Source organism: Numenius arquata, chromosome 1 (assembly GCF_964106895.1).
Source record: "Numenius arquata chromosome 1, bNumArq3.hap1.1, whole genome shotgun sequence".
Classification (NCBI taxonomy): Eukaryota; Metazoa; Chordata; class Aves; order Charadriiformes; family Scolopacidae; genus Numenius; species Numenius arquata.
In genome coordinates this window covers 72,124,252-72,138,808 of record NC_133576.1, presented here as the reverse complement: position 1 = coordinate 72,138,808, position 14,557 = coordinate 72,124,252, and positions in this window count along the sequence as shown.

The window sequence follows — 14,557 nt, the reverse complement described above, 5'->3', positions numbered from 1 at the left end:
CTAAAATAAGAGAATGGATGAGAAACAGGAATTTTATTTTCAAGAATTTTTACTCACAGATCTGAAGTTTCCTTTATATTTTTCATTAAAGAGTGATGCTATCCACTACTGGGAAGATTCCCATATTCTGTGTTTGTGTTTAACTGCCACTTGTAAGAATTATGCAGACACATCAATAGGAAAAAAGCAGTTATTCAATTGTGTTCAGAAAACACGAGGATGGCTTTTCTTTATTATTATTGGTCTAAAAAGCATTAGTATTGACTTACAGATGGTCACCTATGCTGGAAGCTTATGAAAGAATCTTAAATTGTGGAAAGATTATTCTAAATTTAGGGAAGCATCAACTCCCTAATGCTAAAGGTGGAGTCATGCTGCTAAACATATTAGTATTTCTTAATTCAAACACCTGTTCTGCCCGAAAGATACATAAAAAAGCTCTTATTTATTGCTTGCATCTCCATTTCAGATTTAATCTCACTATAAATTCATCTCATGTTAATTTATGTGCAAACAAAGACACACACATTTTAAATATCCGAAATGCTGGAAATAAACTTATTTTTAATTTTGTGCTTGTTTTCCATTTGTCAACCAGCAAATGAAAGGACTGAATAAATCATGCACTAATTGCCAGCGGTGCTAAATTTAGTGTGAGATCTGGAATCCTTTTGATCAAAACCGCTGAATATGAAATCGTCCTCAGCTCTCTAGGCAACTTTATCCGCCTTTCTATTCTCCATCTGTCAGTCACCTGGGAATTTGTGAACTATTCCATATGTCAGGCTTGTCAATCACAATGGAATGTGGGAACTATCTGCCTACTGCATAGGAATTCTTGTTAAAAATTAATCTGCATTAAACTAGATGTTCTATATTTTGAATACCGTATTGTTTAGTGTTGCTAAACATTTTTATCTATATAAGGCTAATGAGAAATTATATTTGACATGGTTATTTGGATATATTTTTGTAAGTTTTTTATATATACACACAAAATTTTTTTCACTAGTTCTGGAAGACTTGGGAAATGTTGGTTTTATCACCTATTTCAGTGGTTCTGAGTTTTCTCAGTCAGTTCCTCAGGGTCTAGAATTTTAGATTCTTTTTCTCAGCCCAAAGGCGATTGGCATTTCTAAAGAGAGGGCAAGGAAGTTTGTTGCAGCCACCTTTAACTGGATGAACTTAGGGGGGAAAATAGATTCTCTCCAGTCCCCTCCCATGTGTTTTGTTAGAACTTGTTGAGCAATTGAACCCAGGCACTTTAAATGTATAATCTACACTAACAAAGACAAAACAAGGACATGGACAGTTGCTTCACCAAATGATAAGTTGTGTGAGCTTCTATTTTGGCTTGAAGAAATCTTATTAAAAAATTCTGTTTTCTTTCCCTGTATTTTCATAAGGAAGGTTTTAAATATGGCTTCTGTTACAACGGGGTGAGCTACAGACATATTTATTGAATCTTTTTCTATTAATAAATGTTGTTGGAACACTTCTTCAACTAAAGCTGAATTCACATAATTTTAAGTGGAATTAGCTCTAGTCAACTGCAATTTTCTAAAGAAAATTAAAAGCATATCACAGAATCAAATAGCCTTCCCAATAAATACTCCAAAGTTCAGATTCATGGTTATGCTGTTGCATTACATGCAATTGGGTTTGGTGGGGAAGAAGCATTCCACTGGACAGCTCCAAGGGATTAGATATTAGGAAGAAATTCTTTACTGTGAGAGTGGTGAGACACTGGAACAGGTAGCCCAGAGAAGTTGTGGATGCCCCATCCCTGGAAATGTCCCTGACCAGGCTGGATGGGGCTCTGAGCAACCTGGTCTAGTGGGAGGTGTCCCTGCCCATGGCAGGGGGCTTGGAACTCAATGATCTTTAAGGTCCCTTCCAACGTGAACCATTCTATGATTCTGTGACTTGTTTTCTTGTTCCGGCCCTTCCCCTTATTACTCTGCTTCTTGCTGACATATTTTCCAGTTAGTCACCCACTTCCACTGGTTAGCAAATTCAGGTGGGCTCTGTTTGCTGGGAGCTGAGGTTTCGTTCATCTGAAGCTCACTTGCCTTTTCTTGTGCACAGAGGGAACACGCACTGAATGTGCACCTGGAGCAGTGACTCTCACAGTCCACTCCGGGCCAATATGGTGCCCATCTGCCTTTAGTCACTGCACTGATACACTAAAAGTTAGTAATGCTCTTATCCAAATTACCAAAATACTTGAGTTATCATTGGCAGAAATCTTCAATTTTTTACTCTTTGCTTTTTCTACTTCTGTGGCAGCAACATTGCACAAACATGTCATTTTTGCTTTTAATGTCCTCATTAAAAGAAAATGTAAAGCTTATACATGTTTAAACCATGAAAAAAATACACATATTTCTGTATGACATTTAAAAGCAAGAAAATATCAAAATCAAGTTTCTCCTTTATCTTCAGTATATGGAAGAAATGTTTGAAGATGATTTAAAGGATATTTGCAAGCATAACGTATATCAATTTTTAAAAAGTTATTTATCATATGAAAAGGCAGATATGTAATGACAAACGATGTTCCTCAGACTTCTAATACATTCCTTGACAATTCTAAGTTGGGAGCAAAAACCGATATTTTACTGCAATGAATACTAATACAAATTGTTTCTCTTATTATCTTCTGTCTCAGTATCATTTGTTGAGGCACATAAATAGTGAAATTTACTTTTTACTTTAAACTAATTGTGACTGTGTTATATGAAGTTCTATTTTTTTCTACTTCAGGCTTGAGAAAGGTCTTGTATATCTAAAAGTTTGACTGTTTCATAGATTCATAGAACGGTTAGAGTTGGAAGGGACCTCAAAGATCATCAAGTTCCAACCCCCCTGCCATGGGCAGGGACACCTCCACTAGAGCAGGTTGCTCAAAGGCCCATCCAGCCTGGCCTTAAACACTTCCCGGGATGGGGCATCCACAACTTCCCTGGGCAACATGTTCCAGTGCTTCACCACCCTCACAGTAAATATCTAATCTAAATCTCCCCTCTATCTATGTTTCTTCCAACTCTATCAGCAGGTCAAACAAAAGTTATAATGTACCTTTACAAACTTCATAACTTCTATTCCATAGCCTTACTCAGGCCTAAGAATAGTTTTATGCTGTCTTCTGCATGATTTACTTCTTCCCTCCTGTACTTTACTTTTGGCCTTTAAAATTTTGAATATTTGCACAAGCAGCACCACCCTGTTTGTAGCCATCTTCTGAAGTAAAACTTCTTAAATGTAGGAAATTCATAGATGTTTCTGAGAAATTTTTCAGTGCTTTGTGATTATGTCAGCAATTTGACTAAGTTCTTCCTCTATGGCTGTTAGCAGTGTCGTATTCTAAGAAGGTGCGTATTATTCAAAGTAAAATAGCACGATACATACATGACCATTGAAGGCCATGTAATACAGACTCGGCTCAAAGGAAAACAGTCTTCAGGAACAAGGCTTGGTTCTAAATCCTACTTTCACCTTGAAAGTTAAGTGGGGTTTTTATGATTTATTTTTGCTTCCTTTTAACCAGATTGAAACTCATGAAAGAACTTTGCCTCTAATTCCATGACTACTTACATTTGTATTACAACTTCCCAGTTAGGACTGTACTACAAGGCTTTCTGGAGGAACAGACACATTGTGTTGCTTGGATAAAAGTCTTTTACTACAGTGACTTCTCCAAAGAAGCTTACTAGTCTGGAAGGAAAACATTTTCCCTTTCAGAGTCCAAGAACTCTTATATTCATCAAACTGTAGCCATCTCAACATTTTGCCACTTCACCTATGCGCTACCTTCATGTCTTATTTTTTTGTTGTTTTAAAATGAGGCTTGGTGTGTCAGTGGATGCCTCAACTAGATGCTGGTTCAGTTGCTCTTTAAAGGAAAATTAGTACCTTATTTTGACTAACCATTACTAGATGAGAAAAGCAATATGAGAACACCCTTACTTCCAAATACCAATGATTTTAGGCAGAACTGAGGAAATTAAAGCTCAATGTCACCATTGCATACAGCCAAAAAAGCATAATGCACTAGGAAACTCAACAGTTGCCCTAATTTTATAGCTGTCCCAAACCTGTTGGGTGGTCTAGGTAGGCACTCTCTGTCTCTGTCTCCAGGCCTCACTTGTAATTCTAGGTCAGTCTTCAGGAAAACTGACCAAGCCTGGAGGCTAGGTTCACAAACAACTCAGCCTCACTCCACTTGGAAATATGTTTTGAAATGTAAACAGTTCTGATATAACAACAGCTTCCCTGATTTTTTTCACTTAATTTTTCAATAGAAAAGTAAAAAAAATATTTTTTTTTCCAAAAATTTACTTTCAATTGCTACATATTTTTAACTCTTCAAGTACTACTTTGCATCAAGGACTGTTCTCCCAGGAGCATCAGGCACCTACTCCCTCAGCAACTGGTTCCTCCCCCACAGGCTGCTGTGATGGGGCTGCCCTTCTCTGACATCACTGCTCTGACTAAGTGGGCCTAGCTTGGTCATGAGGGTGAACGGAGGGATGGTCAATGAACTTACTAAGCATTTTATAATTAAACACATATAAAAAATAAGCAGGCAGAAATTAACAAAAGCACTCTATGCAATCTTGAGATGTCAACTTGATGTATGTATTCATATATATGTGTATTTATTATTATAAATAATTATATATTTATGTGTATATAGATATATACATACACATACACACACTCACAGGTCTTCTTGAAATGCAGTGTATGTGTTCTGGTAATTTCAATATTTTTTCATTCAGGGCACAATAAAACATGCCTCAAATGAATGCATTACAATGGTAAAAGGGTAAGTATGTAGGAAAATCGAACTATCTAGAACTGGGCAAAGACAGATGTACCTTTCTAAGTGAGAATGCTGTGCAGCCCTGTGATGGCGCCAAGAACTTTCAGCAAAGCAACATGAGCTGCAGGGGAAGTAAAGGAGAGAGCAAGCAAAGTTTCAGCAACTTCTTCTCTTGGTGTGCTGCCCCTGATCCTGGGCACAGCATAGTTTCATCTTGACTCTTAGTTGTAAGATTTGCGGTTTTGTTGAGGAAAGCTATTTAATGGTGAGAAAGGAATAAGGTTTACTGTTCTGAGAGATAACACAAGTTCTAAAGGCTCTATTTAGAAAAGATATGAGGGAGAGAAGTTAAAGGTGCTATGTATGATTTTAGCAAAGAGTTGTTCTTCCTGTTCCTTACAGCAGAATATTTTCTGTGAAAGATGCATTTCCATGTCTGCATGCTTTGGGTGTAGCAAATTATCCATGAAAGTACTGATTTACTGTGAATTAAGAGAAAAGTAGATCTATGACACTACAAGTGTTAATACATTTTCCTTTGATTGTGACTACCCAAAACAAATAACATTTCAAAAAGGGACGAAGAAATTACCTACCTATAGAAAATGAGAAAGAAGTCCTAGGCAGAAAGATCACACATCTTCCAAAGTTTATATCCAAGAATATAATGTCCTTCATGGAAGTTTGTTTCCTCCACCTACTCAGAATACTTATTCATTCTGCGGTGTGAAAAAGGATGTCACCTATATTGGAACAACAGAGCAATTTTATCAGGACATTGGGATGCTAAAGGAAGCACGAGGCAATTAATGAAGTGTTGCACTTTCTTTCTTCCTAACTCTTTTTTTTTCCCTTTCTCTTTTTGTCCTTGCTTTTTGGAACAACTGGAAATAATAATAATAACTGTCCCTCCCCAAAATATAACTTATTGACTGCATTACTTCCTGGTTTGTAGTCCCACTGTATAGTGTAATCATAAGTGAAATTCAGCATTTAACAAGTGGCAATCCTATTTCTTCTTGATTTCTAGCTGAGGCGAGAAATGCACAGACCCATACACTCACACAAAATGGTTAATATTAAAAGCTGGACATTACCAAAGAGTGTAGTGTTGACGATGAAAATGGTAATTCTGAGAATAAGCGAAAATCGAGATTAGTCTTATTTTTGGAGAACAGTGTATTCCAAAATGCAGCAGTACTAAATTTTTAAACAATCTTTTTCCCCTTTCTTTTCTGCCTAAGGATGAGTTAAGCCTTGTGCTGTTGCCTAGCATAAATCCCTTCCTGCTTCTTTCCCTGATTTCCAGCAATGAGTAAGTGTCACTTCAACTTCTGGCTGAGCACAACTGATTGGCATCCAGGACAGAAGGGTCTCTCCCAGAGACCACATGAAGATACACTTCAATATGAAAGCTCAGCAGTGATACTGAGCTTTCTTACTATGAGGCATCTTCAAATAAAAATGAGTAGATGCTTAGCCTGCTTCCTTCACTGCTCTTGCCTTCCACTTGAGACTGCAGCTTGTGCCCTCACTGCTGTGGAGATTTTCGGATGATAGCTACTCATAGTCAATCCTTAGCCCAATGCCAGAGACAGTCCTTGCTGTCCATTCAAAGTATCAGGCTAAAAAGAGATTTGAGCAGCTCTTGCCTTCTCCACTTGTAAGCAGTGGACTCTGGCTCATATTACACCGTTTGCAAGATGCAGCTTTTCATCATAAATAAACTGAAAAAGTGGCATTACTGTCAGCAAAATATCCAGACTTGAATCCGACTTATAGCTGCTTTTATTTATTTATTTATTTATCTGTTTTGGGGGCAGGTTATCTTGTCTTTTTTAAAAAACAGTGGAAGAACACCAAAGTGGTACTTTGAAAAATGTTACAATATATAAATAGCACCGCTGAGAGCAGAACACAGGCTTTGTTGTGTTATCACACAGCAGATCCAACAATATACTACAGATCCATATTGTCAACTGAAATGGAAAAGAAAAACAGTTCAACAAGAATGCTTCTTAGGAAAACTACCCAATTTACTTGTGTGTGTCTCAAGGCCAAAGCATCTTATCTTTGCACAAATCATTCTTCTGTAGTGAGTAACAGCAATACTTTTTCAAGTGATTTTCTGTTGTGTGTCATAACAGGCTTTCTATTGATGTTGCCAAAAAAGCCTCTACCGTGATTTTAAACTAGAAAGGGATACACAGTTTTTATTCTAGAAGAAGAAAAGTCGTATACCAGATATATTATCAGTATTAAGCTCATAGAACCTGAGTGAATATATGTTCTCCATATTAGCAATAATGTTTTTTAATCTTTTGCTGTAGACTGCAGGAGTAACCCTTTTGTTGCACTGTTTTTGGACTTCTGAGATTACTTTTATCAGTTTGAGACCAAATCTTCCTTCCCCAACAGAAGACAAGTATTCAGCCAATAACGATCACTTTTTATTGTGTAACCATTACTCGGTTACTCTAGCCAATGCACAGATATTGGCTCAAGTATACAAGACCAATTAGAACAGGAGCACTGGCAAGAAAACATAATAATACTTCCTTCAATTTATTAGTTACGGTAAATGGCTTACAACAAACCAAAAAGCCACTAACAGATTCCGAGACGGATGCATTGCCTCTGTACTGTAGATAATTAAGTGTTTTGGTGGGAATTTGTTCATAGGATTGATATACAATTAGACGAATTTGTTCACATATCATGTTTCATTGAAGTCTGTATGAGTCTTCTATGCTTGGCAATGGGTCCTGATCCTAGATGCTTTTATGCCTGATTAATTGTCAATATTAGGCAGGAGTTTGCTCATTAGCTCCTAGCAGGGCACATCTCAAACTGCAGTGAGCTCCATTTACAGATGATATGCTAACTGTTAATAAACTGCATGGATTGTGTGTGTGTGAATCTCAGCTGACTATATGCACATACATATATACATACATATATTATGCATGTATATACACACACACAAATACATACATACATATAAGTGTGTGTATATATATATATACACACACATACACACACACACACACATCAGTTAGCTCCCTGGAAGAATGGAATAAATACAAATTATTCCCCTGTATACAAGTTGTGGCTGCAAGTGCTGCTAACTTATTCAGGGCTCCCTAGTGAATAAAAACATCCCAACATAAATTTACTGTGTATTATTCATGCTACATTTTAAGTTTTCAATCTGTCATGTCAACTGCTTTAAATCGTATCTAAACCGATGTGCTAAACAGACGTCACTTTTAAACAAAAGGAAGTAAATTAAAGAACATCTTGCTGTACAACAGACATTTGTTTTGTATATTCATTTTCCAAGGACTTCATTTCTAGATGAAGAGAGATAGAAAGTTGACAGAGAAGCAACTGATAATGGAAACTATTTTTTGCAGATCAATTTTACTTCCTAACTAGTAATACTACTGTGCTCAACAATTCAGCCTCAGTGATAAAATCCGACTATTCCCAGATCATGTCTAAAAGGTAAATACGCTTTATTAACATAATTGTTTCTGCTTCTAGATTTTGAAACCTCCCCTGATAGTTGAAGGTGAAGTTCATACGACATTATTAGTATAAATTTTTGGCCAACAAGCTCATGGAAATCAACAGCAAGTTACAAATATGAGTCAGTGAACTTCCCATCGTAAAAGATTATGCGTGTTGAGCACTAAAGAAACACTGGAAAAGTAAAAATCAACAAAACAAACATTACCTATTTCAGTCTCATATATGAGGGAGCAAAGGTGTGGAAGTTGCAGTAAGGGCTATTCCTTAAGTGTAAAGCAGTGAACTAAAGCTGTGATCTAGCTGCTTTCATTCTTCAATGGGACAATGCTGCCTCCACATTTTCCGATGCTGTAACTACATTTCAGAGGTGACAATGAGATACTTGCATCAGGAGGTCTTCTGTAGCAAGAAGATTAAAGAGTTGGTACTCAGAGTGCACAAACATGAGAAGGGGTTGTTTGTGTGTTTTTTCAAGGAATTCCACTAAGAAGCAAAGGTTACCAAGTTGAATCAATAAAACACTTAATCCTTGGATTAACTGAAAAGGAATAAAGAAATATGAATATAAATAGCTACACAGGTCTCTGTTGAAAAGTACATGAAAAGATAGACCCAAATGTAAGGAAATGGATTTTCAAATACTCAGAAAAGGCACAAATTTGCCTTTTTTTTTTTTTTTTTTTAATAATATTTGTCAAATGTTGTCTTCCCAAATCACCAACAATAGGCTTTGGCTCACTTTTCAATAACTTCAATTAAAAACCTGCAAACTATCTTGATAACAGCATGAGCAGTTAGTTGCACATTTCAAGGTCTATAAACAGTCCTCACATGTAAACACAAGATCAAACATGATAAGAATAGGGGTCTATCAAAGAGGAGCCACTAATGTGTTACTCATACATTTCCTGAACCAAGCATTTGCTGCAGGATTGACTGCCACGTAGGGCTCATCACACTTGGGAATGAGTAAGGTACCATGGTTATCTCCAAAACTGAAGCAGTTCCCAGAAGGTCATTTTTCAAGACGATTAGGTTTGAAGTAAATCTAATCCCCATTAATATTTCTTAATTCCTAATAGCTATTTCTTTGCTTCAGATTTTAACTTCTGCAGTTCCTACCACACTGAAGGAATACATTTAGGTGTAATGCAGAAATATGGGGTTTGGGTATGGGCAAAATCCTTTTTTGAAGGATTTTGAAGGATTTTGAAGGATGAATCTCATTTTTGAAGAACAGAAGAAGGTATTTTGATTACAACCAGAGAAAACATGCCTGTATAGAAGACTCACAAGTCTTCAGTGGCCTTCCTCCCGCATTCCTCCCATCCTTCCACATGAAGAGCTGTCTAACAGTATCTAAATACTGCACTGTTAGGAGTTGGTCACTGCTTAGAAAGCATGCGTGGAGGGAATGGACTAATTATGGGGAAATGCTTCCTTCTTCAGTGGAATTAATCTTGGAAGCAATAAAGCCTTTTCCTGCACAATATGCAAAATGGAGTTCCACATTCAACCACAACATAAAGACTAAACCTGGAAAGCATGGATACCTCTTTACCCAGGTTAATTTTAAAAGTCAAAAGAAAACTCACTGCATTTTTCATGATTAAAATAACCTTAAACCCTGCAACCTGCAACTTCAGACACATGCAGGAGATGAGCGTATGTAGTATTTGATGGTTTACAGGAGGCACTATGAAAGGCATTATGCTTTCAAAGAAGTGTTGGACACTTTTAAAAGTCAGGCAAAATTTAAGGAGTTTCAAATAAGGCACTAAAATATCTCTCAATTTTTAACAGATTGTTGTCAGTAATTTTGTATTTCCTGAACTTTCATAAACCTTATTTTGGGATCTTCCTCACTCTCATTAAAACATTTTTTCAGAGTGTCACAGTAAGGGTAATGTATAGTAATCTACTTTAAAAACACAGATTAGATTTTAGTTGGTTCTTACCTTCGCTCACTCAAAATGCTGCCAATTTGCTGTTGTACATAGACAACTGCAACAAGGCTGACTTATAGAAGTAATAATTAAAATAGCAGGTAGCCTTTATTCATTACAAAATAAATTGTACCTTTTACAATTTCCTTAGCAGAGCAATGGAGAGAATGTTTGCCCACTTCCATATGGAGAAGCCTTCCTCTTCCTAATCACTCACATGCTTTCACACTCCATCGTTTGCTATAAAGCAGAATATGTCTCTGCATTAAAGGAGCCATTTCCAGCAATCCCCAAAGTAGATTATTCATTCATCATGCTTAGCCCTGTTTCAGAACAAAAGCTTTTACGAGGACATACCTGCATTCAGTTTCCTGGTTCTAGGGCTATAAGACCAGACCATGTATGTCATTATTGTCATTACATGGTGGTTATTACAACATAAGGAAAAAGAAATATTCTCACAAATTCTTCAGGCAAAGAATAAAGTCTTGAGCAAGAGAAAGACAAAACATTAACCCTAAACCTGAGGCTGCTTCAAAAAGCCTTTGGAGAAAAGAAGGATAAGTTCAAAAGAAGAATGAGTTCTCTCCATCTTGGCTGGTGGTAAAATAAGCCTAAGCGCAACTCTTTGCATGATCAACACTGAAGGACACTTAAAAAAAGAAGAAGTGGCAAGGGTCAAGACTAGCTGGGCCTTTCATCTTCATCCCTGATCTTCTCCATTGATTTGCCAACTTAAAATACCTACTGCAGGATAATGACTGGTCCCCTAGAGGCATAAATAGTTTTAAGATGTGAAGGTTGCTGCTCCTCACCTTCCTCTAAAAAAAAAAAAAAAAAAAAGCAAAGGGAAAAAAACAGTTCTTGAATCAGATGACTTGTTGACAGCAAACATGGTATTTGGATTATGAGCACATCAGAGAAACATATTAGTAAGTTTTAGCCTAGGAAATGTGGAAAGTAAATATGTAACCATACAGCACTGGCATATATAGCACTTTGCTTTCCAGCAGAGTGAAGCATTAGGTACTGAGCACTAGTTGAAACAAGCTGATGTTTAGTGCTAAACATCACCAGCTGGTCACTGACTGCCATAAAAGCTCCAATACAACCAACAGTATGTTCTCAGCTAGCATGCAAGATTCTGAAAAGGCAAACTTTCCAATTTAAAGTATGTCTAAATGGACCCTGAGGAGGGAGAAAGAAACAAAAACTGAAAAGGAAGAAAAATGGATACATTTCTCTCCTACTCCAAGTAGTCACCCTTTTCTAATGTGCTTCAGCACTAAGAGGAGAGGTGAGTGTCCCTGCTGACAGAAATCTGTGCTGGCCACATAAAAGGCTGGTGTGTCCTGATGCAAGATTGGTGCCTTTGCCTGAAGAACCGTATTTGTTATTGCTGAATGCTCCCAATGAACCATGTTTCCAGAACGCCTGAGTACAGCACAAACAGCAGACCACCGCCATGCCTACTAAAATTTAAGTAACCTCTATTATACATTTTAATACCAGTCTTTTCCATCCAGCTAGGTGAATAAGAAATATTAGTTGTTACTAATAACGGTCCATGAAGAGAAACAACATTTTTTCCCAAAGCTTAAAGACATTGGAAGAAAGAGCAAGAAGAAAAACAGTGAAAGTGTTGACATTAATTCTGTGATTGAGCTTATAAAAACGCTCAGTTATGACAGTCCATGCTCAGGACTGCAGATACTGTGTTTCATGTCAAAAGGGATCTACTCGGAATTGTTTTACAAAAAAATTTATCTGTTTGGAAATTGGAGATGGCTGACTACTCCATGTCCACGTCCTTTTTTTTTTTTTTTTTTTTCCTAGTCAGGCATTGTTCTGTTAGCTTCAAAAAATATCATAAGTGGTGGGCAAAAAAAATATTTTTCTAAGGAAAAAGATTCAGTAATGGTTGGATTGAGAAACCTCAGGCAGGAACTGATACAAATTGTGCTGGCCAATAAGTTAAACAACTCTCTCCTATTGTAACTGAAAATTGAAACTAAAATCAGAAGAATAATTTCAGGGTAGGAAGGGGGGGAATTTAGACCAACTCAGATAGGAAAAAAACTCTTGGAATGGTTTAAATACAATGTTCCCTACAATATCATTAGAAGCACAGTTGACAACATTTTCATGATTTATTAACTTTCATATGGCAATGGCTGCTCATTCAAAGACAAGCTGCATTATCAAAATACCCACAGCACATTTTGGCTCCAGAGGTTTCCAAAATTCATTTACTTACTTTGATTCTGAAGTAGCTTTCACTTTTCCAGTTCTCAGGTCATAGATACAAGTGGGCAGCATAAGCTCATGCTGTTTCCTTATAGGGTATTATGTCTGGAATGCCTCTACTTCTGGAAAGGAGGTTAATAAAGGAGAAAAGAGAGACTGAACTCAGTTATAATTATGACTGAAAAGAGATCATAATTCTAAAATCCAAACCCAATCTAAAATGCTTAAGAATTTTAATTTTTTTATTTTTTATGTTTTACCAGCTGTACTTTTGTACTGTAAAATTATTTTTAAGCCAAAGCAGAAGATAAAATTATAAGATAAATGCTAAATTTAAAAAAAGAAGCCCTAGAAATCTATTAAGAAAGTCAATTGTTAAGAACCTTCCTTATAGTATTGACAAGTAAACAGTTCCAGTAAGCTTGCCAAACTGCTCATACAATTTCATTCATGTAAACAGAGCCTTCCTCTAGTGTAAATTGTACAGTGCACAGGCACAGGCAAGCATATTTGATCCTCCTTTCCACCACATCCATTGCTGCATGCTTTTGCAGCTCAAGCACAGTGAGTGGGGGGCCAACAGGTCTATCAGGTATGAAACCACACTTCCAAATTCCAGTTAAGACACTGAAACGAAGCAAAAATTTGTCAGTGTAGAAGTTTTGACTGGTTCTCCATGAGCTCCAAGCGTATTATGTACAATTCCTTTGACTTCTCTAGAGTTTCTTCAGTTTTACCCTTGTTGGAGCTGAAGTAGAATAAAACTTTTCCTTTTTTCTTTTTTTCTTCAATTACTTATGCTTTATTGTCTACTTGACAAGAAGAATTCTCCTTTGCATTTTCTCCATTCTTCAATTGCACAAAATGTAATATTTTCTGAAGAGTTTACATACTTATGCTGGATCTAGTTGAATGGATACACATCTGCATAGACAGAGAAAACTCATTTCTATGGTAGAAAAGACATTCTCTGTTTCTTTTTTTTCTCTCCAAAACTACCCTAGGAAGCTGAATGTATGTATGTATGAATGTATTTTATGTTTTATTTTGAAAGTATAAAATCAGAAGAGAAGTAATCGGAATAAGCTGTAGAAGACTACCTCTGCTACTTACAAGAAAATAAGGAAAGGCAGGAATAAACTAATGTACATTACCACATGATCTCCCCTTTGTTTTAATCTTATATATATAGGGGCAGAAACAGTATCAATCCATCTTAAGAATTTCCTGATGCAAAATGAATATAGCAAAATCTCAAAAATCTGTAGCAATGAGAAAAATCCTGGACGTAAATTCCAATTACTGGTTTAAATTCAACAGATTTCCATTTGCTTCTCAGATTTTATTTATCTTCTTTCCTACGACTTCTACCACCTGAAGCTTTCTTACATTTCTTTATGTGAAGGAGAGTCACTTGAGTTGAACCAGGCCGTTAGCAATCACTCCTGCCCTGGGGATAGTGCAGTGCAGTGTTTCCTTGGGGGGACCACCGAGAGGACCCCGGCTCTGGGAATCACACCAGGGATCAGCTTTGGCAGGTCACTTCTCTTGCTGTGCTGGGCTCACTCAGCAGAGATGCTGGCATGCTGGTGAGGGCACACATTGCCCTTTTCCCTGTGACTTTTTCCCTGTGCAACCCAGACATGATGGGAATTGGATGGAGGCTGCTGCCCCAGCTGCAGAAGCTGCAGCTAAACAGGCACTCAGAAGTTACTCATTCAGTCACTTAATCGTGCTGATTGGTGGAAGGGTCAAATAACAGTCTGACCTTTATGGACTAGCTATCAAAAGAAGGAGTCCAAAAATATCCATTTTCCAAAAACAGTGGCACAAAAATACAAAACGTGTTAAGCTGCACATGCGGTGGACTGTGTCCTTAAGTTCTTCCAACATACAGGGCACATGTTGTTACTGCTGGCAGTGTCTCCTCTCAGTCTCCCTTACATCAAACCCTCAGGAAGCGTAGTAGTTTTCATGAAGAATAACGCTTCAGGAAAATATT